The sequence below is a fragment of the Trichechus manatus genome, unplaced genomic scaffold (genome assembly GCF_000243295.1).
Source record: "Trichechus manatus latirostris isolate Lorelei unplaced genomic scaffold, TriManLat1.0 scaffold00058, whole genome shotgun sequence".
NCBI lineage: Eukaryota > Metazoa > Chordata > Mammalia > Sirenia > Trichechidae > Trichechus > Trichechus manatus.
In genome coordinates this window covers 5,956,402-5,967,632 of record NW_004443994.1, presented here as the reverse complement: position 1 = coordinate 5,967,632, position 11,231 = coordinate 5,956,402, and the positions used below count along the sequence as shown (strand labels likewise).

General features: G+C 41.2%; 1 protein-coding gene across 7 annotated transcripts in view; it reads left to right on the top strand.

Annotated features, from left to right (window-relative positions):
• The first annotated feature begins 10,679 nt into the window (after positions 1 to 10,679).
• Positions 10,680 to 11,231, top strand: part of ZNF644 (zinc finger protein 644) — a 116,506-nt gene continuing 115,954 nt past the window's right edge. For 4 of the 7 annotated variants that reach the window (XM_004378724.2, XM_023733407.1, XM_023733411.1 and 1 more), the window contains exon 1: positions 10,682 to 10,972. The gene's annotated coding sequence lies outside the window, so the exon portion shown is untranslated. Of the gene's footprint in view, positions 10,973 to 11,231 lie in introns of all 7 variants that reach the window. The other 3 variants (XM_023733413.1, XM_023733412.1, XM_023733414.1) reach the window with 2 other exon arrangements.

Genomic DNA, 11,231 nt, shown 5'->3' with positions numbered 1-11,231 from the left:
TTGGAGTGGAGAGATGAGAGACTATGAAATGGAGAAAAACAGAAAGGGGAAGAGGAAGAAAAGAAAAGAATGAATAAATAAAAATCAGAAATGTTAAAGAACCACAAAGTTGCCAGGGATCCCACAGGTGCAGCCATGAGGTCTGGGGAAGTCACTCTCAGGTGTTGCAGTACAGCCTGGCTAGAAGGCATAGAGGTATACAATGCCAGGTATTCAGGGATCAGAAAGAGAAGGAAGATACAGAGAGACGAGAAACTAAGCAATGAAAAAAGACAAAAAGGGAAAAAGAGGGAAAAGAAAACAAAACAAATTAAAAAAAAAAAAAGAAGAAGAAAGGCCCCCCAAAAAAACAGAAAAAAAAACCAACGAAAAAAGAAATGTGCTCAGGGATCCCCCTGCACATCTGTGGAAGCCGAAGGGGACTCTCCTTGCCATGCAGCTCCTCCTGGACAGAAAGGGCTCCCAAATCAAGAAAAGGAAAAGGAAACAAAGAAACAATTCAAAACAAACAAATGAACAAAAGCTCCGGGATCCCACCAGCGTGGTAGCCCAGACCGGGAAGCAGCTCCACACTCAAATGGAGCTCCGCAGCCCCTCAGGAAGAAGCAAAGATGGCACACGGAGCCCGGCACTCAAGCAAAATGAGGGGGAAGTGGCGAGAGGCAAGCAAGAAATCAAAAGAAGCAGAAAAAAAAAAAAAAAGCAACACCAGCAGCCAAGAAATGGCACTCAGAGAGCCAGCTAGCGTGGGCTGGTGTTTCCGGACAAAAGACTGGGTCTGTGGGAAACGGAGGGGGCCGAGTGTGGGTGAAGAAGGGTAGAGAGTGGGAAAGCGTATATCACAAATTATCGGCGCTCTGCAGCCCCTCAGGAAGAAGCAAAGATGGCGCACGGAGCGAGGCACTCGAGCGAAAGCAGGGGGAGATGGTGAGAGGCGAGGAAGAAATCAAAAGAAGCAGAAAAAAGCAACACCAGCAGCCAACAAATGGCACCCAGAGAGCCGCCCGCTCCGGTGTGTGGAATCCAAGCAGCCGGCGCTTCCCGGTCAAGAGACCGTGACTGCGGGAAGCAGAGGAGGCCGATCCGGGGCGAAGAGGGGTGGGGGGTGGGAAAGCGCACACTGCAAATTACCGGTTGTTTTGTCTCCCGCTGGACACTCCGTGAGGCTGCTTTCTCGTACCCCCGTTTGCTGGTCTCTGATAGGAGTCCAAGATGGCAGATCTGCACTGTGTTAGCTGGTAGGGGACCTCTGCATGAATCTCTCCTCACTCACCGTTCTCTGTCACTTTTCTCACTCCCTTGGTGCTTGGCTGAGTTCTTTACTCTTCATTTGATGTTTTAGGGTTTCAGGATTGTTGTATTCTCTGTTCGGCTTAGTTTTTCGGATCTTTGCTGTGGAGGGACGGCGTGGTGCTTCTGCCTAGAGCGCCATTTTGCCAGAACTCTGTAATTCTTTACTGCATTATTTTAGAGTCGTTTGAGGGTTTGTAGGACACAATTTTAAGTGACCATAGTGTACCTTCAAGTGAAATTATACCACGTCACATATAAGAAACTTACAGCAGTTTAGCACCTTTATTCAGGTGTCCAATACATTTTTTACTCTTCTTTTTCCTCACTCCTACTGCCTCTCACAACAAATAATCACCTCCTAAATATCTTATACCCATGCATTTTTTTTCCATTCTAGGCAATCATCTCTTTCTTGGATTAGATCACACTGTTCTTCAATTCCTTCTCCATATCAGAGCTAGAAATAATTTTCTAACTGCTCACCCCCTCGAACAACTATCTTTTGTTTTAGTTAGTTAGACTACTTTATTCACAAGGAACACAGATTCATTTAAGTTAGATCAAGTCTTGGGTTATTTTTGTAAGAATCTGAGACATCATGGGAATTACCAAGCTTCACAGATACTGGAACCAGGTCTGAGACAGGTCTAGGCATCTCAGAAGAGGGAGTCTATAGAATTTTTCTCTAATACTCTCCTGTTGAGGTGACTCAGAAATGCACTTGTTTTCTGTTTTGACTTGCAAATTACCATGTTTCTTTCTACTGATTTTCTTTCATTGTTTTTGCTTATGGTTTATTCTTTCTAATAACTTTAGGTAAATAACAACTTTGGCTTGCTCATTACCCCTACTCTCAACTTCTTTTTACATGTCTTCTAAACTTTTGCTATTCACTTTCAGAATATTTTTGTTTTTGTTAATTCAAATTTCCAAGATTGAGAGTTATAAATTCTTTGCTGTTTGGGCAAAATTTTCCATGCCAGTCATGTCATAGACTGCTTATCAGCCTGTAGTTTTTTTTTTGGATCAGGTACCCACCCACTCCTCCATGGTTTAGTCAGATACAGCTGAGTGCTATGGGTAGCAGGGTTGCAGAGTACAAAGCAGTGCTGCTGAGGGCTACCTCTCCATGTGGGCTGAGGGCAGGGCAGTTTCTTTTAACATATACTATGGTTATACAGGCAACAAAGTGCTCTGACCTGAAAACACCTCACTCCTCTCTCTGCCTCCAGTCTTGTTCCCTTCAATGAATTTTCCACACTGGAGGTCTTTCTAAAATGCAAACCTAATCATATTTTCTTTTTTAAAACCCATTCATGGTTTCCCACTGCCCACAGGAAAAAGTCCAAGCTCCTTGTCTTTTGTGATCTGACTTCTGCTTTCCCTTCCAGTCTCATTTCTTACCGGTTTTCACTCTTCTACTCATATGCTGTACTCTAGTCACACAAATTACTGACGACTCCTTAAGCATACCATACCCTCTGTCCCTCCTTAGACTTTCATTATATTGCTTTCCCTGTATAGAATATCATTCCTCCCATTCTTCTCTGCAGCTAACTTTTAAAAGTCTTTCAGGTCTCAACTTAGATATTGCATCAATTCATTTCAACAAACATTTATTAAGCAACTAATACATGCTAAGAACTGTACTATGGGTAAGGGATATAATATGACTGACATGGCCCTTTTTCTCATGGAAGAGGTAAACATTAAGCAAGTAATTTTAGTAAAAATCTGCATGTAAAATCATGTGGAAAACAATACATAGTAAAATCATGTCCTCTGATAATGCAAAACCAACTATCATACATCTGGCCATTATTTCCTGTCTTCTGCATTCCTGGCATTTTCTCAACCCAATCTTCCTGGATTAGGTAGATGAAGTGAGTGCCAAGAAATGGGGAGATTCCTGCAATCAGTGCTGTTATCCTGGAATTCCAAGCTAGTTCTGGGACCCAGCATCATCCTCAAGTATATTTAAGCTGGAGAAGTCAAGTACTAGCAGATTGCTCCAAACTGTAGCTGAGACCAGGATAGATCTGGATCACACAGCCAAACCCTTGGAATTCTAGCCAGCAAACAATGTGGTCTTACTTCAATAATTTCATTAACCCCATAGTAATACGACTGTATATTGTTTCATAATTTCTGCATTCCGTTGGATCACCTTTCTTTGGAAAAGTCACGTATACGGATCTCTTCCAGTCGTTGGCCAGGTAGCTGTCTTCCAAGTTTCTTGGCATATACAAGAAAGCACTTCCAGTGTTGTATCCATTTGTTCAAACATCTCAGTTGGTATCCCATCAGTTCCTGGAGCCTTGTTTTTCACCAGTAGCTTTGGTGCAGCTTGGACTTCATCCTTCAGTACCAGCAGTTCTTTGTCATATGCTACCTCCTGAAATGGTTGACTGTCGACCAATTCTTTTTGGTACAGTGATTCTGTGTATTCCTTCCATCTTCTTTCGATGCTTCCTCCGTGGTTCAACTTTTTGCCCATAGAATCCTGGTATTTTCAATGACCTCTTGCGCGTGTAAAAGCTGGACAACAAGTAAGGAAGAATGAATAAGAATTGATGACTTTGAATTATGGTGTTGCCGAAGAATATTGACTATCCCATGGACTGCCAGAAGAACGAACAAATCTATCTTGGAAGAAGTACAGCCAGAATGCTCTTTAGGAGGGAAGATGGCTAGACTTTGTCTCACGTATTTGGACATTTAATCAGGACGGACCATTCCCTGGAGAAGGACAACATACTTGGTAAAGTAGAGGATCAGTGAAAAAGAAGACAACCCTTAATGACATGAATTGACACAGTGGCTGCAACAAAGGGCTCAAACATAGCAACCATTGTGAGGATGGTGAAGGACTGGGTAGTGTTTTGTTCTATTGTACATAGGGTTGCTATGAGTCAGAACTGACTCGACAGCACCTAACAAGAACAGCAATATGATTCCATAGTTTATAAATTGAATTTTTGAACTTTCCTTGTTGAGTCATGGCATATACATGTACACATGAGATGACTGTACCAAAAAGGGAAAATTAGGGTTCTATATGGGCATGAGAAAAGAAAGTACTGAAACTTGAAGAATGAGTAGGATTTAGCTCAGGTGAAGGAGTAATATGATTCTAGGCAAAGAGAAACTCCTTCAGGAAGCCTTCACTGATCTCCCAGAGTGAGTAAGGTCCCCCTTCTTGGTGTTCCTAAGACCCTAGGTTCTTATTCCTATCATAACACTTATCATATATATCACAATGGTCTTTTTTTTTTTTTTTAAATCTCATTCCATTAGAATATGAGCTCCTTGAGGGAAGGGATTTAGTATTTAGGACTCAGTAGCCTATCAGTTCATAACATAAAAGCTTAGACTAGGGACTCCAGTGCTACCTTAGTACCATGTGTATTCCCGATTGTCAGCTATGGTTATAGGTTTGCCTGGCAAAAAATGGTGGTGCGATGCACAGAAGACTCATTAGCAGTCATTGGAGATAACTTGTCAGATCAGGTGAGGAATGAGTAGCAGACAGGATCTGTTTCTGAGTACACTTGAGAATCCCATAAGGGTCACGCAATAAAAAGTGATGAGGAAACCCAGTGAAGTCTGCATTACTTTAGGAGCAAGGAATGCACATATGTATGAACTATCCCCAAGGTCCTACATCCCTAGGGAACTTAGATCAATTACAATAATTGAGAGACTAAAGCTTGACGTCATTTTTGAACTTAGTAAGTGATGATGTATTGGGGCAACTACTAAGTTCATGAAAGTCAATTTACCAAAACAACAGTTAAAGGAGTTTTCTAGAAATATTGGGCAATGTCTATATACCATTGATTGTAAGATGCCACTGATTGAAAGGTGCACCATTATTTTATGTACTTCTAAGAAAGACAAAAAAATGTTTCCAATTAAACTAGGACTTGTAAAACATATCCTGATTTCAGAGATGTTACAATATATTTTTTAAAGTGTCCCAAAATTAATGAGATATGGATTATAAAATACTTCATTATTTTGTGGTTTATTTATTGTTATTTACCTTTAAGAAAAAAGGACTTATTTTGCTGATGAGAGCAGACTAAAGGATTCAAGTTCCCTTGACAGGTACATCTTCATGGCAGAGTGCAGTTTGCTATCAAAGCTTCATGACACCATCTGTTAAGATCATTTTCACCTAATTCAATGTTCATCAAGCAAGTAATTTAGTGTTCCTGGCACCCTATTCTACAGAGGAGGGAATATGTTGACCAATCTGCCTGAGTATTCTGTTACGCTTGGTAGTCTAAAATTTACTGTAAACTAGTACATTAGCATGTGATTTGTCCAGTAGTCTCTTACAAATATCATCAATCTGAGCTTGATCAATTCTGGTTCAACTGACCCTCAACTTGCAAAGTTAAGAGCCACACCCTGGAGGAAAGTGATTCCACAGTGTATTATCATCACCAGGTGTTGCACTACTTGAACAATAAACTGAGCTCTTTTTTTTTGCCGACTTTAAAATGCAAATAGCTCTTTGACATGTGGCTTTTGATTTATTCAACCATACAATATTGGAGAGCTGAGTGTGACCTATCTTCACATTCTCCAAGGGGCCCAGTGCAATGACTGCAACATTGTAGGCACCACATGTATATTAGTTAAGAGGATGGCTCTACATTTTCAATGCATCTTTCAGGTTTGGATGAAAAAGGATTAAATTCAGCAGCTGCACGGAGATCATAGCCATTCTACTTTGAGGGTGAAGTAGCAATCAGAAGGGAATCTGATAGAGTTTGTAAGAGAAATTCTCATATCTTGGAATAAAAAAGAGAAATGGATAAAAAAATATATTATCATTTTATGTTGTCTAGGCCTGCATTTCTATTTCAGACTAAATGTTTCCTAAATCTATTTTTAAAATGTTAAAAGCACCATTCTTTTCCTTCTTATAAAATATTTAGAAAACTTAAGTAAATAATATTTGATAGAGATTTAGTGGTCATTGTGAAGCCATTTAATTTCATTTATGATTAAACTAGAGATACCAAAGTCAAATTTCTAATTATTGCCATGTAGCTAAAGGAATACATTTGTAAAATTAAATATCCCAATTATTGATTACAAAAATATCAATACATATCGTTCAATACATTGGCTTACCATTTCATGCTCATTTTCTTTAGTAAAGCACATGGGATGACTGAAACTACAGATGCCCTTTTTCCTTGGATGGTTGTCAGCCAAATATTCTGGAACATCTGGAAGCTTTCACTGTGGAAAAAATAAACAACAAAGGCATTGCTCAAGTTTAATGTGTGTAGAAGTTTGATGAGGGCCTGGTGAGGGTGAATTCTTACCAGGAGAATGCTGGCTGGTTAGTTGCCAAGAATCCTTGGGCAGCAGCTTTTACCTATAGCCTCAGATTAGTCTCTGAGCCTTGTGAGTCTAGTCACGTAATCTTGGGTTTCTACAGTTGATCAGACTCAGCTGCTATTTCTGCTTCTTTCCTTTCCATTTATGATATCCACTGCAGTGTGCTGAGCCACTCCTGACTGTATTCTTACCAAGGTCACCAACTATCTTGGACACCTAATGGCAGGGACAAATTACCCAATAAGCAAGTTATCACGGGCTTACTTGTGCTTACTTACTAATCTGCAGTGCACAATTTCATATGGGTTTCACCACATGGAAGTAAACACAAGTAAGCCCCTGTGTACCTTGCTTACTATAAACCCGTGCGCAGCTTGCTTACTGGTTAATCCGGCCCTGCCCAATGGATTGTCTTATCTTTCATGACCTCTCTGCTACATTTGCTCTGGGTGTGCAGAGACACTGCTCACCAATCCCATTTCCGTTTCCTCCAGGGCGTACAGCTAAACTACATTTCCTAGCCTCCCCCCTGTAGTTAAGTGGGGCCATGTGACTGAGTGCTGACTAGTAGAAAGTGAGTAGAAGTGGTGTGTGCCACTTCTAGGCGTGGCCCCTTCAACTTCCTGCATGCATGATCCTCGGTGTGTGCTCTCTCTCTTTGCAGAGGATCCAGTGAAAGACTCTGAGGCCTTAGGTGATGACAGATCCACGTGATGGAAGGGGCTTAAGTCCCTGAGGTTCAGAGGCCTCCCCCTCTTCCCACTGACAGCAGTGGAGTGTGATATGAATAAGAAGTGAAACTTCATTGTGTTAAGTCACTGAGATTTGAGGTTATTTGTTACAGCTGTAAGCTTTTCCTAATACTTCTTTGGCTTCTGCGATGTTACACTCTTGACTGAATCTCCTCTTATTCCTCTGTTCCTTCATTCCCTATTTTCTTGAACTTCTTCTTTGCCAATTCCTTAAGTATTTTTTTATCTAAGGTTCTATGGCCTACTATTTTTTTTTTCTCTTCATACCTTCCCTGAACAAGCTTATATGCTACCATGGTTTTATCTATCTCTGATATGCTGGTAGGTAGAATAGTAAATGTTTTCCTAAATATTAGATACAATTTTCACTAAATATGTGTATACTAAATCTATTTTGTATCATATTTTCAGAGGTTTTATTTTAACTACGATTTTGAACTCTTTATTGTCGCCTTATCTTCCCCATTCCCCTGGCAAATTGAAAGTTGATTGTATCTTTCTGTCTAGTTCATTCTTTCAATTATTTATTGAATATCTGCAAGAAACTGTCTTATTCCTCTTTGTGTTGCCTAGTACAGTGCCTTGCCTAAAGCGAGCAATCAGTGAATGTTGGTTTAATTGAACTGAACTATTTATTTCACACCTGCTATGTTTAAGGCTCTGTACTGGGGTCCGTGTGGGACAAAAATAAGTATAAGGCTTGGTCTCTGTTTATTTCATCTCTCTTTACTCCAACCGCCCTCCCTACTTCCACCCCAAATGACAAACTTTTTGAACTATTTGCAGTTCCACCATAGTACGTTGCTGTTTCTTGCCTTTCCAGTTTGGTACCCAAAGAATTGTGTCCGCAACAAGTGAAGTCCTAAGCAAAATCCAAAACTTGACTTAATTACTAGGTTAGTAGATTAACTAATGCCCATTTTATTTTTTTCTTGCGGTCTAAAATTCAGAAGTATTAGAAGGAGAATTATCTGTTTTTATCTAGCATGGAACTGTGCCTTTTTTAGGATTAGATCATTTGAGGCCAAACTTACTTTATATCTTTTACTGGGTAATTCCACTCACTGAAATAACTAGCAAATAGATTCACATATTGTGCCAATATTGTCAGATTGTAACATATTAGCAATAGCTAGGTCTTGCTTTTTATTATTATTTTTTAATAAAGATTCTTTACCAAGTGTATTCATCACAGCATTATTTTATTCACAGTAAGATGTGCTTTATGAATTTCTCCCAGGGCCAAACTATTTTCCACATCTTGATTTTAATTCTTAACTCCAATTTCCCCTTAATGTCGTTAAGCATTTCAGCATTGAGCCACATAACTGGTCCTTGGATTGTTTCAAAGTTGCCTGCATTTTTCTTTCTTTTTGTATTACCTTATTCAAACTTTCTGCTCTTACCATGTTTTCCCTCACTATAGATAGTTTTTGAGATCTCTTTTTTTATAAGAAAGCTTCATCAACTATTACTACTTCTCTGATTACAAGTACTACTATCACTACTTCTGAAGTATCTCAATTTTGTTGCTGAGTTCTAGTGTAAAGAAACGACTTCATGAGTATGGTAAATTCCTGAGTTCTGAGTGGTTGTATTTGCTTGTGGTCTGATCTAACTACACATCAATCAGTGGTGTACATTCACACAAAAGAGTTTATGTTGGTAACTACTTTTGTAGTGATATAACGTCATGAGAACTTCCATATACGCAGTATTTTTTTGTTTTTGTAGGCACAGTAGTAACCTGAGAATGTCCAGTTTTAATGGATTCTACAGACAAAATGTCCCAAAGGTCCCCCTCCCCAAATTGGCTGAAAATATATGTACATTTATTTATTGTCTACTAACCAAAAGGTCATAAGTTTGAGTCCACCCAGAAGTGCCATGGAAGAAAGGCCTGGTGACCTACTTCCGAAAAATTCGCCATTGAAAACCTCGTAGAGCACAATTCTACTCTGACACACATGGGGTTGTCATGAGTTGGAATTGACTCCATGGCAACTGATAGTATTCGTGTAAATGAAGAATAAAATTTTGCATTTTGAAAGAGCCCAAATACCAGTATAGCAGGTATTGAGGCAAGAGAGCAGTTTCTGGAGTCAGATGGCCTCAGTTCAAATATGCTCTAAACTTCTATATCTCTGTGATTTTCAGAAAATTAACCTAACTTCTTTTTGCCTTATTAGGTTGTAATGAAACTGAATGAGTTAGAACAATGCCTGGTACGTAGTAAGCACTCAAAAGTGTTAGCTGTTGTTATTAACTAATGCAGCAAGAGTAAGTGTTCAGTTAAATATATCTATTGCTTGGAATCCATGTTTGCTAACAATGACAATGAAGCTATCATCCTATGGGAAAAAAAAGTTTCTCATTCCCATCAAATAAGTGCGATTATGGTGTTTTCAGAAGTAATACATCTTGAGGGTTTGGAGAAGCACAGTTTATTGTAGCTGCTAAACTAATGAAAACTTTTTTTTTTTTTTTAAAAGATGAGAAAACAGGCTCAGAGAAGGAAAATTTATTAAGGCAGGACTATGAGTCGGAATCGACCCGACCACAACGGGTAGTGGATTTCTCAGGAACTGTTTTCATGTCAAAAATGTTAGCAACTTCATGCCTCTCAGTTCCAAAGCAAAGGTAATAGCTGCCAGTCGGTATTCTCAAAGTGTGATCAGTGAAACCCTGTACTCAGAATCCTGCGGTGGATGCTTGTTAAAAAGGAACATATCCAGAATCCTCTGATTCTTTGAAATCCTACTGATTTTTTGAGGGTTTAACCAACAGCTAAAGTGCTGTTTATGTAACTTGAATTTGGAGAGCCCTGGCACATTCAGTAATACAAGCAGAAAGTATTCTTACAGTATCAGATTAGACCAAATCCAGGATACCGCTTTAGCTACAGGGTGGGCTGTTCTGTTGAGATGCCAAACTTGAGGCTTCCTCTGGCCATCAAGCATCTCCCAACAATTGGTCCTCTTAAGGTCCTAAAACCTTCTTCTGCCATGACTCCACTGTTGAAGTCCTGACTGGCAAGCAATCTTGAGTTCTTTAGCTGTTTTCCTCAACAGTAGGAAAATAAAATGGATTTTGCCACGTTAGTGATTGTGGAAATAAAATATGGGTCTGTTCCACCTTAAAGGGCCTAGGCTTGCCTAGTGTTTGGGTCTTGCAGAGTTTGGGCACCACCATATTTGGAGCGTGCCTACTTTGGGGCGGGAACCTCCTTGGGAGTGATTAGGTCAGAGCTGGGGGAGGTGACCTTGTTTGGTTTCTGGCACCCGAGAACAGTGGTGCAGTGTGTCGGCTGCCCCCGTTTGTCTAATTGGCCCAGACGCTCCACCAGCGCGAAGCTGCCCAGGATCTCCTTGCTGGCCACCCCCGCTGCCCGCAGCTCGGCAGAGGCGGGAAAGTGGTGCGCCTGCGCCGTGGGAATCGGGGCCGGAGGCGAAAAGCGGGGAGCGGAGGGGGGCCGTTGGAGCCAAGTAGCGTACAGAGCGGCGTGTGACGCGGGGACGCCGCGCGCTCCCAACGTCGCCCCGGTTTGACGCACACGGCACCAAACTGTGAGTTTCAGGGGTTATTTGGTCGGGTTCGCTGGGACCCGAGTGGGTTTCAGGCCTCTGGGCTGTGGCCGCGGCGGGACTGAGGGTGGCGGAAGAACTTGGGGGACCCGGCCTCCGGCGCTCGGGCCGGGGGAGCTACGCCCTAGGCTGGGTCCTAACCATCCAAAAGGACGCATTTTGCCGCACAGGCTAAGATGGCGGCGGCGGCCGAGGAGGCGGAGTTGGTGCTACACAAGGAGCCGGGGCCCCGGGTTCGGGG